Genomic DNA, 19,244 nt, shown 5'->3' on the forward strand with positions numbered 1-19,244 from the left:
AGCCATCATCAAATGCAGTGCACACAAAGCAATAGTGGACGAAGTGGGGGAAGGAAATGCTTTTGCAGATCAGGTGGCCAAACAGAAAGCTCAATCCCCAATGTCAACTATGTTTGTGACCTCCTCCGCGAGATGGGTGGAGGAATCTGAATTGTTTGATAATACTATGGAAAGTGTGAGAGAATTACAAAAGGAGGCTACCCCCGCAGAATTAGAGAAATGGGAAAAGGAGGTAGGAAGACTGGATGAAAACAATTGTTGGGTTGATCAGACGGAAAAACAAAGGTGGTTACTGCCCAATGCATTAGTGCAGGCCATTGTGACTATGGCACATGGTCCTGCCCACATAGGAGCAAAAGGTATTTGTGGGCTCCTGGACCCAGTTTGGAACAACCCTAATATCCAAAGGACTGCTGTCCGGTTGGTCCAATACTGCATGGTCTGTTAGCAATACAATCCGGGGAAGGGAGAAAGTGTCCTGAGTGGGAACTTTGCACCTCCAACTCTGCCTTTTGAAGTGCTCCAGGTGGATTACATCCACATGGAGCGTGTTAACCTAAAATACATCCTGGTGGTGGTTTGTGCTTTTAGCAAATGGCCTACCCTACTAAGGAGAATGCCGCTATGGCCACAGCAAAGGCCCTTCTCAAGGAGTTTGTGCCACGCTTCGGTTTGCCCCGCTTGATCTGGTCAGACAATGGGGGGCACTTCCATGGGGCCCTTGTTAGGCATATTTGTGAGGGTTTACAGATAAAACAGAAATTTCACGCTGCCCGACATCCACAATCAGCAGGGCTCGTGGAGAAGTATAATGGGATACTCAAGCTCAAAATGGCCAAGATTCAGGAAAGCACAGGGTTGAAATGGCCTGACACTTTGCCCTTAGCCCTCATGTCTCTTCGAGTTACCCCACACTCTCGCTCTTCTCCATATGAAATTATCTTTGGCAGGCCCGCTAATGTATGGGGGGTACCCAGGCCACGATCCTTTTCTGACATTGAATATCCTATGTTGAATGATTACCTATATGCTTTGACTAAAGATCTCCGTTCTATTCATCAGCAGGTAGCGTCTGTACTGCAGCCTCTGCCAGAGGGCCCCGGACTTCGACTACAACCCCGCCAGCGGGTTCTAGTCAAGAAGTTTGAATGAGACACCAGCTTGGCTCCGAGGTGGTCTGAGCCACGGCAGATTCTGCTTGCCACCCGGACGGCGGTCAAAGTGGATGGGAGGAAACACTGGATCCACGTATCCCATCTGAAGAAGCTGCCGCTTCCACTTCCATACAATCAGCAACGCCCAGGGAGAATTCTGACACAGGAAACTGAGAGAGCTGCTGCATTCGTACCCTTCTCCGACCCCTGCGAGATTGAACAAAGGCAAGAGGAGGGAGTGACGAGATCAGGTGAACCGGTCTCTGCTGAATCTGCAATTGCTTTGAATCCTGTTTTGAGTACCCCGGCAAGCGAAAGTTCTCATGCAAGAGAAGTACCTGCAGTACTATTTTCTGATCAGGAAGTTCCGGGTCATGTGCGGTACAACCTGCGGCCAATAAAATACCACAGTGCCTCAGACCCCACCACTAGGAGATAAGGAAAGACTCAATTGAATAGATAGGGTTTGCTAGTTTGTTGGTCTGAGGTACTGAGCGAGACACTGGACCGAACCCGTTGAGAGCTGGAACTTTGACCACTGTGCTCTTTTCAGAAAGAATACCAGCTATTGTGAACGGCCAGGTTGCACAACAGAATACATTTTGACCACCACTCTTTGTTTGCTTGAGATAAACGATAGGAGTCTACCTGTGAGACTCTGACGGACACAGGGAGAAGAACCCTCTGGCAGGACGGACTGCTAGGCCCGAGCTTATTTTTGGACTTTTAGCTAGGAATGTACCCTTTTGAAAGTATTGTCTTAGAAGAAGAATTTCCCATTGCACCATGACACGTACCATTCTATGAACCAATGTTCTCAACATGGACCACTAGGGTCAAGGTAGCCTTTGTATTGGTTATGACTGTTATAATTGCTGTTTTTATGGGCTTATTCGTATATTTAGAGCATAAATACCCTTTGCAGAAGTTTTTACCCTCTACTGCTGCACAATCTGAGCATTTGCTGTTCCCTCTAGCACCCCACAAAGAGCGACATCGCCAGACCTATGCGAAAAATGTATTTGTTGAAATGCTTCATCAGACACACAGTGTTACCAACACTACTGATTGCTGGGTTTGTGGGCTTCTGCCTTCCGTTGTGCATAATCACGACCTGTTCCTCTCACTACCCCTGTCCTATCTAGGGAGCTGTGAAGCAAGGATCAAACTGTTTTCCGCCATGTACCATCACTATATAGATAATCGCAGGCATTATGATGTGAACGATTACCATATGATTTTAGCATATGTCGAGGAGAATCGTTGGTTTGACCAAAAAGGAAATGGGGGACGGGGGTCGATAGACCCTCAGGCATGCATGAACAGGTACATGGATGTTAGGAAAGATACCTGGCTGCAGGAAGAACTCTATGATTGTAGCCATTTTAATGCTTCTCACGACTTCCAGCTTTTTGTTGAACGAAATGTTACAAGCGACCTTATTGTACCCATTTCTATTTTAAATACTTCTTCCAATTTCTGTGTACAAGGGATAGGGCATGTACAGGTTGGTGACAGTATCTGCAATTATACCTATCGTATGAAGAAAGTCAGCAGCCCCCCGTTAACGCCACCCAATGTGTATTTTGTATGCGAAGAAAATGCATATACCTGGTTGCCACGTGATTGGGCTGGGCACTGTTATTTGTCCTTCCTATACCCGCCTGTATACATAGCACCGTCTGACAATCACAGAACACACCAGCTACACCCAGTAAGCGCAGTACCCAATAGGCAACGTAGGCAGCTCATCACAACAGAAGTCGATCAGACCGACACCTCTTTGCAGCAATTCACGGATTTTAGCAAAGGCTTGGTCCCATTCTGGGGACCCATATTTAATAGCAGAGAAATAAGAAGATTGTCCAGGATAGTGGAAAATGTCATTAACATAATTATTATTATTATTATTATTATTATTATGTTTCTTATATAGCGCCTGAATCGACCCCCGAAGGGGTATCTCCGCGCTTGCCTTGGGAACCCGTCCTGGCTTTTCCCTGTGAGATAGCCCCTACAGGGCATCCCCAAGGTGAAAGCCAGGCATCCTGCCGCGGGGGGGCGTTGTGGGGATTAAGCAAGCTTAATGCCCAGAGTTGCAGAGTGTGAACCCATGATTAGGTCAGGCACCGAAGCGAGAATTATCGAGTCCATGGACATTTGAGCTCAAGACCCTGCCGCGTCGGGAATTGAACCCTGGTCCCAGGTCTGACCTCTGCTTCAGGGTCTGCCTGCTCTAACCAGTGAGCCACACTTCTCCACGGTTGAGCTTCAGGCGACCAGGCTTGTTGCGCTCCAAAACCGTATGGTTTTGGACGTTATCTTGGCCGATCGAGACGGGGCATGCCGAGTGATTGGCAGTTCCTGCTGTGTGTACATTCCAGACTCCGCCCCCACTGTTCATTTAGCCATTCAAAAGTTGCATTGCATTGCATCCGAAATGCATATTGACAATGGGTCCTGGTCACTGTCCGGCTGGTTCTGGGGACTCCTGTCCACCTGGGTTATTAGCATTGTGTTTCTGTGTTCTGCCTTGTGTAGCGCTCGTGATCCACGCGCCTGTTTAACATCATCAGCATTGTATTTCTGTGTTCAGCCTGTGCAGCGCTCGTGTTGCTGAAGAACTCACTTTGGAAATCAGTAACTCTGGGTGCAGCGCTCGGTAACGCTACTTGGCATACACTTATCACCACTAGCGCTTTCACTGCGGTGCACACCGAGGTTTGTAGCGCTCGAGATAATTTACCTCCCTACATTTGTTTACCCTGCAGCCATTTTGCTCTGACCCCTAGGCCCGTCCCAGACCCTCCCTGCACCTAGACCCCGCCTCCCAGCTGACCCTCCCACCCACAGAGGTAGAGCCTACGCTTGCCCTCGTGGAGAGCTGTAGCCATCCTGCTCTGCGCAGAAACGGCTGCTCCCCTCACCTCCCTCTCCTGTTGGTATTGTTAACCTACTGCTACTGCTTATCAACTCGCCGCACTGTTCATCTCTTGCATCAGCTTTGTGCAGCGCTCTCATTACTGCTAATTAACTTGCCGCACTGTTTCATCTCTTTTATCTGCCTTGTGTAGCGCTCGTGATCCACGCGCCTGTTTAACATTATTAGCATTGTGTTTCTGTGTTCAGCCTTGTGTAGCGCTCGTGATCCACGCGCCTGTTTAACATTATTAGCCTTGTGTAGCGCTCGTGACCCACGCGCCTGTTTACATTATTAGCATTGTGTTTCTGTGTTCAGCCTTGTGTAGCGCTCGTGATCCACGCGCCTGTTTACATTATTAGCATTGTGTTTCTGTGTTCAGCCTTGTGTAGCGCTCGTGATCCACGCGCCTGTTTAACATCATCAGCATTGTATTTCTGTGTTCAGCCTGTGCAGCGCTCGTGTTGCTGAAGAACTCACTTTGGAAATCAGTAACTCTGGGTGCAGCGCTCGATAACGCTACTTGGCATACACTTATCACCACTAGCGCTTTCACTGCGGTGCACACCGAGGTTTGTAGCGCTCGAGATAATTTACCTCCCTACATTTGTTTACCCTGCAGCCATTTTGCTCTGACCCCTTGGCCCGTCCCAGACCCTCCCTGCACCTAGACCCCGCCTCCCAGCTGACCCTCCCACGCTCCGCCCCCTCACCATCCATTTATGGCCAATGCCTCCACGCGCAGCGTCCACGCGCTACGGCCTCGCCGAAGGTGCGCCAAAGGTAAGCCCGTCTACGCCCGTCCGCGCCTGGACCGCGCCCAGCGCCATACCCCCTGGTCCTCGTAATGCCCAGCCCTCCCGCATTACCTACGATGCCCCCACCCTCCTAGCCCTTAACCCCGGCCGCTCCCCCAACTGCGTCCAAGCCGATCCTGGACACGCCCATGGACCTTTCTCATGCTACTCCTGCAAATTCATCGGCACCGTCAACAACTCCGCTACGATCACCCCACAGACTCCCGACACCAACCACCTACACTGCATCTTGCTCAACACCCGATCGGTCCAAAGGCACGCCATTGACCTCTGGAGTCTACTAGACACCATCTCTCCGGACGTCGCCTTCCTAACAGAAACATGGATGAACGCCTCTTCCGCCCCAGACATCACCATTGCCATCCCAGAAGACTATAAGATCATACGCAAGCACCGTACCGGCCACACAGGAGGAGGAATCGCCATCGTCCACAAAAAATCCATCCACATCTCAACCAGCTCTGACGTCAATCTCGCCAACTCCGAACACCTTCACTTCCAGATCCACACCGACCCCAAAACCACTCTCAGAGGCACCCTCCTTTACAGACCTCCAGGACCCCGCGCACAATTTAGTTAAGACATCACGGACTTCATCACTCCACACGCCCTCCCATCCAAAGATTACATCCTTCTGGGAGACCTCAATTTTCACCTTGAAAAGAACAACGACCATAACTCCACCTCCCTTTTGGACAACCTCTCCAACTTCGGACTTAAACAACTGGTCACTTCCCCCACCCACATCGCAGGTCACACACTCGACCCTATCTTCTCCTCCAGCAACCATGTCTCCTTCAGCCACACTACGGCTCTCCTCTGGACTGACCACAGCTGCGTCCACCTTACCTACAACAAGCCCAAACCCAACAACCACCCCCAACCAACTCTACAAAGAAACTGGAACAAAATCACCATCGACCAGATCTCCTCATCGCTTCTTCAAAAGCCCCCCGCCCACTCCTCAAACCCCGACCAAGCCGCCACCAACCTAACCCTATGGTTATCCAACAGCGCCGACATCCTAGCACCACTGAAAAAACGACACATCAAACTTGGCAGCAAGAAAGCCTCTTGGTTCAACGAGGATATTAAGAAATCCAAGAAACTCTGCCGCTCCATGGAGAAGGCCTGGAAAAGAGACCCAACCACCAACACCAAGGAAGCCTTCAAAAACGCCACTCGCACACACCACCAACTGATCCGAAAAGCCAAGCAAACCGCCTTCAAGGACTGACTAGATAGCAACGCCCACAACAGCAAGGAACTTTTCAACATCGTCAAGGAATTCACCAATCCCTCGGCCAACTCCAACGACATCACCCCCTCTCAAGCCCTCTGCGACTCCCTAGCTTCATTCTTCCACAACAAAATTGCAGACATCCACAACAGCTTCGACAACCAACCCGGAGACCAACCCACCCAACCATCTGCTGGACCCTCACCCCCCTTGAACATCCTTAATGACTGGAACCCAATCTCCACTGAAGACACCATCCGCCTGATGAACTCCATCCACTCAGGATCCCCCACAGACCCATGCCCTCACCACATCTTCAACAAAGCAGACTCCATCGTAGCACCGCACCTCAGAGACGTCATCAACTGCTCCCTCAACTTCGCCACCTTCCCGGAAAGCTGGAAACACGCAGAACTCAGCGCCCTTCTGAAAAAACCCACAGCGGACCCCACCGAACTCAAAAACTACCGTCCCATCTCGCTCCTTCCATTCCCGGCTAAAGTCATCGAGAAAGCCGTCAACAACCAGCTCGCCGTCTTCCTAGAAGCCAACAACTCCCTCGACTCCTCACAGTCCGGCTTCCGAGCCAAACACAGCACTGAAACCGCCCTCATCGCAGCAACAGATGACATTCGAACCCTACTGGACAATGGAGACACAGTCGCCCTCATCCTCCTCGACCTCTCCGCAGCCTTCGACACAGTCTGCCATAACACCCTTCTACAGCGCCTCAGAAACATCGGAATTCAAGGAAAAGCACTAGAATGGATCACCTCGTTCCTCACCGGAAGAACCCAGAGAGTCCGCCTTCCACCATTCAAGTCAGAGGCCACTGAAGTCATCTGCGGCGTCCCACAAGGATCTTCACTCAGCCCCACCCTTTTCAACGTATACATGACCCCCCTCGCAACGATCGCACGCCAACACAACCTCAACATCATCTCCTACGCGGACGACACTCAACTCATCCTATCTCTCACCAATGACCCTCACACCGCCAAAACTAACCTACACGAAGGAATGAAAGAAGTTGCCGAATGGATGAAACATAGCCGTCTGAAACTGAACTCTGATAAAACAGAAGTCCTTATCTTAGGTACCTCCCCCTCTGCATGGGACGATTCTTGGTGGCCAGAAGCCCTTGGAAAAGCACCCATCCCGACAGACCACGCACGTAACCTGGGCGTCATCCTGGATTCCTCACTTTCGATGTACAAACAAGTCAACGCCGTCTCTTCATCCTGCTTCAACATTCTCCGCATGCTCAAAAAAACATTTCGTTGGATCCCCACCGAAACTAGGAAAACGGTCACCCACGCCCTGGTCACGAGCCGGCTGGACTACGGAAACACCCTCTACGCCGGCACTACCGCTAAACTCCAGAAAAAACTACAACGAATCCAAAACGCCTCAGCCAGGCTCATATTAGACATCCCGCGTAAAGAACATATCTGTTGGTCACCTGAAAAACCTCCACTGGCTACCCGTCAATAAGAGGATCACCTTCCGTCTCCTAACCCACGCACACAAAGCACTCTACGAAATCGGACCAGAATGCCTCAACACACGACTGTCCTTCTACTCCCCCTCCCGCCAGCTACGATCATCCAACCAAGCCCTTGCCACTGTACCCCGCATCAACAAAACCACCATGGGAGGTAGATCCTTCTCCTACCTGGCAGCTAAAACCTGGAACTCCCTTCCCACTCACCTTCGCCTTACTCAGAATCACCTAGCATTCAGAAAGCATCTTAAAACGTGGATATTTGACAAGTAACTCCCCTCCCCTCCTCAAGCGCCTTGAGACCCTCTGGGTATGTAGAGCGCTATATAAATTCTTTGACTTGACTTGACTTGAGCAGCCGGTGTTATTTTTACCTGTTGCGTCCTGATACAATGTGGTCCGGCTTGTTGCTCCTATTGTGCTTCCAGAGTGACTGCCCTGTGCGTGCCTGTCCCAGTTCCCGCCAAACTTCAGATGCTACAACAGGAGATTCATGAATTAATGGCCATTAACGAGGAGGTTTTCAGAGATTAATGCCTGCCTTTGTATTTAGCTACACCACGCTAAAAGGAGGGTTTGAGGAACCAGAATCGATTTTCGGTTATGCAAAGCATATAATCAATGTTTTAGAATTAGTATGATGTATCTAAATGACTTAGCACACATACGCAAACTTTAGCACAAATTCGTATTGCAGTATTTCTCCTGAGAAATAGCCCAACTGTTGCAAAACTGCTGTTTCAGCTCATTAGGCCCGTCAAGGTTGTAGATAGCAGGAGGAGGCCTGATAGGCACATTCTGGGAGGGGTGCGGGCGGACTGTCTCGGAGTTAGCAGAAGGGAGTCACCCGTCCGACCTTGCTAATCTAGGATGAGCTAAACCAAGAGCGCTTTGTCTGCCATATATGGTCTTTCCTTTTGCACCAATCTGTACCAACTTGTATTTTTCCATCTTGGGCAACGGTTTCGAGAATGCAACTGTTTATATGTGATGTTCTGACAATGTGCCAGCAGTCTTCTTGGCGGACCTCGTGGGGTTAGGTCGCAAGGAGCTCCTCTGGCAGAGTTTGTTTGTTATAATAAATTCTTGGACCTTCTACACTGCCAACTGACTGATTATTGGTAATGGGAATGGGATTGGTTGTGGATATAACTATAATTGGGAGGTGGTAAATAATTTTCGGTACTTCATGACACAATACTGTCCAGTGAATATATTCTGGAAGACAGAGTTGTTAACCCATTGTCCACAACAGAAAGTGATTTTTCCAAATTTATACGATCAATTTCTCGTATTTGTTCCGCTGTTTCAATTTGCATTACTTTCCAAGCTTCGTTGTATGCAGCGTATATACCGGCCACTATGAAACGTTTTGATGCTGTTTGCGAGGTCCCATTATGAAATCTCGCAAGTCAGCACCTTCTTTTTTTATTTTTTTATTTCTTTTTTGGGTTTTTTCCGAAGTACAAAACACCCACCCTCCCTCCCAAGTCAGACAAGTTTAACAAAGAATATTTCAGATATAAACACAGAGAGGTTTAGAAAATTGGATGGATCCAAACATCGTACATTAACACCTTAGCTGCGTGTAAACATCCCTCCCCAGTGCTGCGCTGTCCATTGGAACCAGTGCTGAATGGACGTCCAATGGTCGTGCGCAGCACTGGGGAGGTAGCGCTGCTGACGACCGTTGGCCGTCAGCAGCACTTAAGGGGTTAATGGCCAAATAGGTTAATCAAACAACCAAAACATTTCCCATCTATATGGGGAGATACACATAACATCTGAATAATTATAAGTTTCAGACAATATACAACCATAACAAATTAAATTTTATCAGTATTTAGATCCCGCAGGTTATGGTCTTATGTTACAGAGAATTATTTTGGGATTGGGACCACTCAATTAAGGGATTCCAGATTTACAATCCCCTGGCCCTCCGTCTTCTGCATTTTCTTTTATATATAGCCATTTCCAAGTTAAATATAGCTAACAGTCTAGAGAACCATTGTTGAAAGGATGATGGGGTAGGGTCTAGCCAGGCAGAGGCGATACAGATTCTTAAGACCGCCATGGCTATAAATATTAGTTCATGTCCAGGGGATGGTTCTGCGAGATTAGTTGCTCCAAGCAAAATCATTTCATTAGAGAGGACTATTATGGTTTTTAGGACATCAGTTAAAAACCGTTCAATGTTCAGTTTTAAGGAGGATAGGTTTGCACAGGAGGAAAATATGTGTACGCTATCCGCATTAGATAATGTGCATCTAAAACAGCATGTACCCCTTCCCCATTTAGCAATTCTATCAGGGGTATAATACATAAAAAGCAGGTTTTATAAAACTGTGTTTGCAGTTTGGTTGACATAAGGATAGTTTGGGATAGATCATAGGCATAATTAAATTCTTCGGTGGTGATTTATTATTTTCCCTGCCACTTCTGTGCTGTTTTCTCAAGATTGTTCGGGAGGATTGTAATTTTTTTAGTTTTTTTAAAGATTTCTGCTGTTGGTATTTTATCAAAAAAGGTATTTTCCCTAAGTCTTCGTGTTAAGAAGTCTCTGATTTGCAGCTATTTGAAAAAATCCCTCCACTCCAAGTGATATATTTCCCTCAAGGTTTCAAACGAGTGTAACCCTTCATTTGCGAAAAGACATCCCAAATGTGTAATTCCTGTCGTAGTCCATCTATCCATACAGGCTCCACTAATGATTTCAGGGTGCGCCGGATTGTTGCTTAGAGGAGAGTAGAACGAAAGTCGTCCTATGCCCAGTAATTTCCTCACAGCTTTCCACGCTTTAAACCCCCCCAGTAAGGTCTTTAAGCGGACCTTTTTGTGGTAGCTATCATAGAGAAATTGCCACAGATAGCCTTTACTCTTATTACCTAATACCAGCTGATGAATTGATGGTTGGTCTTCCCCTGAGACTGTCTCATTATTATCTAAAAGAAAGAAGAGTTCATGATTATATGAAAGCATACATGCCCAATAATAAAACTCAAGGTTAGGGAGGGCTAAGCCTCCTTTTTCTTTAGGAAGGGTCAAGAGCTTGTAGGCTCTTCGAGGTTGTGAATAAGACCAAATAAAACTAGAAAAAGTATGCTCCATCAGTTTGAACCAATATTCCGAAATTTCCAGATTGATTGCTCTGAACATATAGAGCAGTTTAGGGAAGTAAACCATTTTTAATGCATTTACACGGCCGATCAAAGATAAGTTTAGGTTATTCACACAGTGAAGATCTTTCTGCATTTTATCTAGCAGGGGTCTCAGATTTAATTCGACCAATTTATCGAGTTTGGAGGAGATACATACCCCTAATAGGTCGCTTTTGTTGTCACAGGAGGATCTACCATAGTGCATTTATCGTTTAAGACTATTTGGGTTTTATTTTGGTTGAGAGCGTAGCCGGCCACATTACCAAAGTTTTTAGCCTCCGTTTCAATTATAGGTAAGGCTAATGCCGGATCTGGTGTTACTATGGCTATGTCGTCGGCATAGGCGAGAGTTTTGGTCATATAGCCTTGGGTCAGTATAGGGATAATACCAGCATTCGAATCCAGACTGCGAATAAAGGGATCAATGTAGATGGCGAACAGCAATGGGGAGCATGGGCATCCCTGTCGAGTTCCCCTTGATATTGTTAATTCTTTAGAGAGATTGCCATTTATCATCACTCCAGCTTTAGGGTCGGTGTATAGTTTTTGTACCGCTTGATTGAATCCTTGTTTAAAACCCAGATGACCCATTGCCAGCCACAGAAATAACCAGGAGACCCGGTCAAAGGCTTTTTCGGCGTCTAAGAGGATAAGCGCCATTGGGTCTCCCATCACCTCTGTGCTGTCAAAAAGGGTAATCACTCTATGGATGTGATCTGTGGTTCCTCTTCCAGGTACAAACCCGTGCTGGGAATTTGAAACAAGTTTGTGGATTAATGGTGCCATTCGATTCGCTATTAATTTGGAATATATTTTTGAATCCACATTAATTAAGGTGATGGGGCGATAGGAGCCCATCTGATCCAGAGGTTTATCTTTCTTCAGGAATACTACTAGTTTTGCTTTTGACCATGACCTTGGTGGTTGTCCCCTGTTAAATATATGCACACATAGATCTAAGAAAATCTCTTTGATTTGATCTAAAAAAAGTGATATAAAACTCTAGAGGGATAGAGTCCAACCCAGTTGCCTTTCCTCTAGGCAAAGCCTTCACTGTCTCTACAATTTCTTCCAGGACTGGTATCCCCTCTAGATCATCTCGATCTTCAGCAAGTCTACTGGGTGTTCCCTGATTTAAGTACTCTCTCATACTGTCTATATCGGCCCGCCTTCCTCTGAGTATAAGGTGCTGTAGAAGTGCCAGAATGCCTCTCTAATTTTATTGCTTTCTGAAGTTAAACCTTCTACTGGGTCTGATATTTCCCGTATGAAGTTCACTTCTGAGATGTTTGTTGCCTCATACATATGGCCAGTTGATGGCCAACTAATTTGCTTACTTCGTAAATTTTCTCACTATGAGCACCTTCTTTAAGTAAAGTCAAGTGTTGCTTAATTTCAGCCAGTGTGGATTTCTGTAGCCACTCAAGGCATAATTTCCCTACACTGTATGTTGTAACTATCCGTGGATGTTGTCTCTGGGAAAATCTTGGGTCTGGCCTGGTCATTTTTAACCCCTGGTTTTTGTTCAGGAATCTATCTTGACAGTTGTTTGTGTCTGTGGGCCAGATCAACCATTTTTTCCAATCAGGATTTGTTCTGTTTTTGTGAAAAATATGGGATACGTCTGTTTCCACATCTGTAGTGCTATTACTATCTGGTATGGGCTTCGGAATAGACGGTTTGTTTAAGTCTTTTATCTTAGCTAGGCCAAGACAGGTAGTTTGTTGAATGGTATCATTCAGGAACATAATTTGTTCTGGGATCATGCAGGCTCTAAATAATGATTCTAGACTTTGTACCTGCCAATCTTTTGTACCCCAGATGGTTTTTGTTTCAATGTTGTTTTTCCAGAACTCAAAACCAAATGTAGACATTTTGTCATAACATTTTTCAGAATAGATCAATTTAGTATTTGTCAAAATTGTTTTCATTCCTGTCTTATTTAACATTTTAAAATAAAACGTTTCTGGATCACTGTTGTTAAACCCTGAGAAGTATGGAAATTTCTCAAAAAATGTCTTTGAACTTCCTTTTGGTGGAGTTGGACAATGTTCCCATTGATTATAAGTAAATAAATTTCTAGGTTGTGCAGATTTATGCAAATAGTGATGACCATAGTGATTGTAAAGGTATAACTCTTCATAATTTGATGAACTCTGTAAATAATCATGTTCTGTGAATTTAGCTGACATTACTAAATCTGACATCATATTATTTATATTTTCAAAGTCCCAATCATCAGAGAAAGAACTTGATATCACAAAGTCACTTAAGGAAACCTTGAACTGGTGTGGATACTTCAAGAACTCAATCAGGCCATAAATATCATAGTCAGTTCTGTCCCATGCTATACCACCAGGTATTGGATTGGCTGTGATGTTCACTGATGATATTTCTCTTTTCTCTATGTGAGAGGATCTGTGAGACTTTAAGACCAAGTTGATGTTCTGACTTGCTGTGTCCATTGTACTATATTTTCCATCCATGAATCTTCCCAAGTATAAAACCATGATGAGCCAAAGCAGGAGAAAAAGTACACCTAACACAGTCCAAAATTCAATCCATGGTGAAATCAGATATGTTTCTTTTAGTTGGTCAAAAAGCTCGGTCATTTTTTCTTTAAAAGTTTTGGTTGCTGGCTTGTCTCCATGTTCACTAGGATCATCAGAAAAGTCATCAAAGTTGATAACATATCCAGATGCAGTTCTGTCAATTGGAGGGATTGTTTCCGGATTTCCATTGATCTTTGCATGTTCTTTTGTTACGTTTGTACATTCTGATGCTACATTGTTGTAGATTGGTGTATCATTACGAATTGTTGCAATTTGGGTTTCAAGAGGCACAAGTTCCATGGATTTGTTGCATAGTCCCTTGTTATTTACTGCAGTTTTATCGAATGTGATTAGTCTCTCAGTTTGAGCATCTTGGATTGTAGCAAAGTTTGGTCTTCTGCTATTTCTTGGTAGTCCACTGGGCCTGCTATTTATTATCGGCCCCATGTTTGTGGTTTCACCAGGTCGATGGAAACAATTCTGTTTTCCTTTTTACCAGCAAGTGGCGGTAGTACTACTGATCTTGTTCCGCTGACAGCTAAGACAGGTACTGCTTTTCTGTAAGAAGGCCCAAATTCCTTCTTTACCGCGATCTTTTCTCTGACCAGATCCCCAATCTTCGGAATCCCAACAGGTCTTGCTGGGAAAGGTGGTTCTTCAGTGGTTGTTGGCCTAAACTTTCTGTTACTTAGACTTTTTCTTGTTTCATTCAAGTCCTGTAAAAAGCCAAACCATCTTTGATATCAAAGGTTTTTTCTTCTACCACTGAAGTTTGACGACCCAGATCCTGGATGGTCATCCTAGTTCCAAACAAAAGTTCATACGGACTGAAACCTTTTAGAGAATTTCTTGGCATGTTATTAAGACTGCGTTGGACACTTATTAAATGTTTGACCCACCCATCACCCGAACCTAATACCCTCGCCGTTTATGTCACGTTTATTTTTTCCACTACCGCATTTCCCTCAGGATGGAAGGGAGAAGAGTACCGCAATGCAATGCCCATGCTGTTCATGGCTTCTTTGTAAGCTCGAGAGCTAAACGCAGGACCCTGATCAGAATGTAGCATGCCAATTGCGTATGTGCGGATAAAGACTCGCAAATCTTTTTATAACAGTTCTGGCGTCAGCCGAGTGCTGGTGGTCTACATTTTTCAGTTAATTTTGTCTTAATAATTATGGGGATTCATTTCTCCGGTCGGATTTCTGCATTATAGATAGCCTGATGATTTCTAACAAAGATGTCCTGACAATAGTCTGGTCTGGTTCACAACTGCGATCTCTGTTGCAGTCTGGACAATCCATTGCAAATTTGTAGATTTGCAAGCTCATCCCCGGCCACCAGTATTCTGATTGTAATTCTATTAGAGATTTCAAGATCTGTTGGTGCCTCGGACCCAGTCCCATGTGTGTGCTTTCAATCAAGAAAACTCTTCGGTTCGTGTTTGGAATTACTCTATCCCCCACTCCCGGGATTTGAGCAAAAGGAACGGAGTTTGCATCAATTATGTATGTATTATTGAGTGGATAGTTGAGAGGTAATCCTGCATAATCGCCTTTTAATGAGGCTTTTACTGCCAGCATGGTTCCCCCATCTATGTGTTTTTCTGAACGCTTTTTTGTGGCTACGGAAGCCAGTTGAACCGCTTCCGCTGTGGCTGTGTTACCCAATGAATTCCCTGCAACGTGAACGCCATCACGTTGATGACTCACTGCGTGTATCACGTGAGTCTTCTGTAGTTCTTTCTTTCAAAGAACTACTTGTTCCCAAAGCGTTTTATGCTTTATTGTGGCACCTGTGTCATATTTGTAACCGTTTTACTCCATGTCTGCATGTCACTGTTTTATGACTTGACGCAGAAATGCGAATTACACACTATCAGTGTGAGGAATTCTCGATCGGCATTTTCAAGCGCCATCTTTAAAGATCTTATTTCAGCTCGCTGAGCTGAACAGTTTCTGAGTGATTCAGGTTTGGTAATCATCGGTTTGATTTTACCAGAGCCCCAGCGACCTTTAACAATTGCGCACGCTGCATTGTAGGATTTTTTATCTACATCGTAGTGTTGTGCGAATCTGTCCATATAGATTACGCAGGTATATTGTTCCAGAGGCAGAATTTCGATTGGCAGAGGATATTCTTCTTCATATTCTAGATCATCTAGTTTTTTCAGTTTCAGGTCAAAATAGTATTTCACGTCTTCTGTAGCAAGAGAATTTTCCCATTGTATCCGTTTTGGATCTAATGCCACTGTATTCAGATTGCGTGGACTTGTTAATGCCTCAAGGGCTGATTCCGCTGTATAAACAGTTATTCTCTTGCCTTGGGCTAGGGCTCTTTCTTTTGCTACAGCAGTTTGAGCCGCTGTTTTTTCTGTAGAGCTGAATTTAATTTCAGCTTGAGTGTACAAATGTGATTTGTAAGCTATAGGTACCGTTTCTCCCTCATTAGAGGTCAGGTATGTTAATCCGCATCTTCCTGGGATGACTCGGATTACAAGGTAGCGTATGTTTTCGCGTTTTTGCAATTTTGCTTTAGTTAACATGTCTGTTTGTAGTGATCTTAAAATTTCTGTGTGTTTCTGAGTCCAATTTATTGGTTTGAAATCAGGTCTTATTAATTCATAGAGAGGTTTAACCCTCTCTGCATAATTTAGAATGTATGTTCCACCGAAATTCAGGAAGCCTAGTATTGTTTGTAAATTTTTCAGCGTTTTTGGTGCTTGGAGTACTGCGCACTTCTCTAGGAAGTTGTCTGCCAGGCTTTTGCCTTCACTTGATAATTCATATCCTAAAAATAGGACTGTTAGATGGGGCATTCTTGACTTTTTAAAGTTGAATTTGTAACCCTCTGATGCAAACCCAAGTATTATGGTGTTCACTCTCTTAAAGTGAGTCTCCAGGTCATCATCTGTAAGATAGATGTCATCGACATATGATAATGCCTCATCATCATATATTTGTAGTAACTCTGTTACTCTTGCTGAGAATAATCCTGGGCTATTCTTGAATCCCCGTGGGAGTCTGCAAAATTGTTTTTGCGACCCCATTATTGAGAAAGCGGTCAAATACCTGCTTTCAGGTGCAATGTTTTGACAGAAGAATCCATTAGAGATATCTAATGTCGTTTTATATCTTTTGCGCACTATGTTATTCATTAGTGCTGCACTGTGTGGGTTTTATACTGCAAAGGTTTTACAGCAGGAGTTTAAATGTCTGTAGTCCAAAAATAGGCGATATGAATCGTCTGGCTTGGAGACAGGAAACAAAGGATTGTTCATTTGTGAGGTGCATGTTTCAATCACCCCTTGATATTCAAGTTGATCTAAGATCTCCCTGACTTGCTTTTTAGCATCTTGTTTAACTGGGTACTGCCTTTGTGCAGTGGGTTGATTTTTTAACTGGATTTGTGGGGAGGAGAATCCTCATCCCATCCTACATGATTTTTGTATAGTGCAGGGGCTTGGGCCACTGCCCATTTTCTTGCCAATGTGTATTTTTTATGAATCTGAATGTGATTCGAGAAGGCAGGCATAATCATTTCTTCGCCATGAGGGCACTCCCTGACAAACTCTGGTGGCCAATCTTTTTCAGCTAACAGGATCTCATAGCCTTTTGAAAGTTTCTCCCAAAAGAGACCTTTTATTTTCCTAGTTTTATCCCCCTCTATAAGTAATGTTATTTCATATAGTTTATGGGCCACACTAACTCGTGTGTCTGCAGTTTCCGACTGAATGTATTCATTCGTGTTCACTATCTCCAGATGATTCATCAGGATCTTGCGAGCTATGCTCACTTCTGCTGCGCTGTCTAGCATTGTCTGGGCCCACTCTCCGTTTATCAGTTGTGTCCTCAGAATCCTCGGCATGTTTAATTTTAATACTTGCTACCTTCTTTCTCGGAAATTGTGATTTTTTACTTTGATGAGCAGGTTCTTTGTCTTTGGACTTGACGTGCTCTTCCTTGTGTTCTGACCGTCCTCTTCTTTCCGATTTTTGTGAGGAAGATCGAGAAGGATTGAGTGAGAAGGATCGAGAGGGACGTGTATCAATATCTTGATATCTATCAGGTTTTCTCAATTTATCCCTATCTCTGAGATTATATCTCTTTTCAGAGGGTTCCCTTTGGGGAGACTTGCCTCCTCGGCCAGGAGATCTTTCTCTCCGTTGAGGAGACCTTCCTCTGGACTAGAATAATTTTTCCTTGGGAGTGGATTGTTTACTACCCTCCCAACTCTTTTTCGGAGTATTTCGATTATTTCTAATAAATGTTTTTTCAGGATTTTCAATTAGTTGGGGTTTTACCGGTTTCCCACCCAAACTATCTCTTCCTAGCTCTTCATAGGATTTTTCTATGATTTTAGCAAGTTCAAATGGTTGGTCTGTTACATCTGTCTCCTTCAATTTCTGGCGGATTGCCACACATGCTGCTTCTACTTTTATGTTGGCTAATAATATAGCCGAGACTTGTTTAAAGTCTTTTAGTAATTTCATACCCAGTGTTAAAGCTGGTTCTGGACTGTATTCATTCTGAATCTGTCTTAGGACATCTGGTATAACCGCCATAGACGGAACACCATGTGTTTTTGTGTAAATAGAAGCAAAGACTGTTCCCCAAGTGTCACAGTCCTCTACATGTGGTGCGATCCCCATTGGGAGGCAGATAGTCAGAATTCTGTGTTTTTCGTGTGGGGTAGTATCAGGAAATACTGCCTCTCTCTGGGTGATTTTTTGAGCTAACCAGAATGGAATTTGTTCCCGTTTTGCGGGTGTTTTACCAAGACACGAGTGTATGTCCTGTGGTGTAATCTTGTTTGTGTTCCCCTGATGAGGGGTGTTTTGTGGAAGTTTAATTTTAGGTTGGACTGTTGAAGTCCGCATGACATATTGGACTAATTGTCTATGTATTTTAATTAGTTGTTTTAACTGAACTAAAAGTTCTATGGCTGACATTGCTTCAATGTCTTGGTGTGGTGAGTAGCTGGCTAGGACCGCCCATGTGGCTCCTGGTCTACCTAGTGGACCGAGCCTGGTGATGTTATTTTGATGTTTTAGGGCGCCTTTAAACCAGAGCAGGTGTGTTAGTGGAATTTCAATTTCCTCGAAAGGAGGGTATTCCTCTGGAGCTTCCGCTATTTTGTAGTAGTGGAACTCATGTGTTATAGAATGTGCTACTGGAAAGTTTATCCAGGTATAGAATAATTCTGTCTGCCGAAATTCATGTGCCTCTACCACAAATATGACTGTACCACCTCTTGATGTTAATCCATTTTCTATAAGTTTTATAGTTATGGTTTTCCTTATATTTACCGGGATGAGTATTACATCCGGGTCGTTGTCTTGGACTAGTGTGTCGTCCGTTATCAATTGAGCTGCTAGTCTAATTCTTTCCCTTTCTTCGTCACTTTCTGACATTTTTATTGACAAAGTTTTTTGTTGCAGAGCGAGTTTCAAGGAAACAAAGATTAGGTGCACAATATTTTGGAACACTGTATCCTTCAACGTTGACTAAACCAAGAACTAATACAAGGATTCTCATCCTACTAAGTTCCGGTCGGATATTAACCTTTCACCCACTCCAGACGTCTATTGGAGTTTTTACGGGAGAAAGGGGTCTGTGTGAAAAGAATGACTGAGTTACTCTAGTGTCTTGCGTTAGATTATCGCCTTACCAAACGTTAGGCGCCATGTAGTGTAGTTCCTATTTTCCCAATAGGCTCTGCGCATTGGAATAACATAAATAGCAGTGCAGACGTAGGACTGAGGTCATCTAGGTCTCTACTGACTATGTTAGACTTAATTTAGGTTTGCCAGCTAGCTCAGAGGTCACTAGAAACTTTCTCGAATGAATAGGGAGGGGTTAACTTCTCTGATTTCGACGAGACATTATTCAGCTTCTG

Source organism: Lissotriton vulgaris, chromosome 2_1, assembly GCF_964263255.1.
Source record: "Lissotriton vulgaris chromosome 2_1, aLisVul1.2, whole genome shotgun sequence".
NCBI classification, from domain to species: Eukaryota; Metazoa; Chordata; class Amphibia; order Caudata; family Salamandridae; genus Lissotriton; species Lissotriton vulgaris.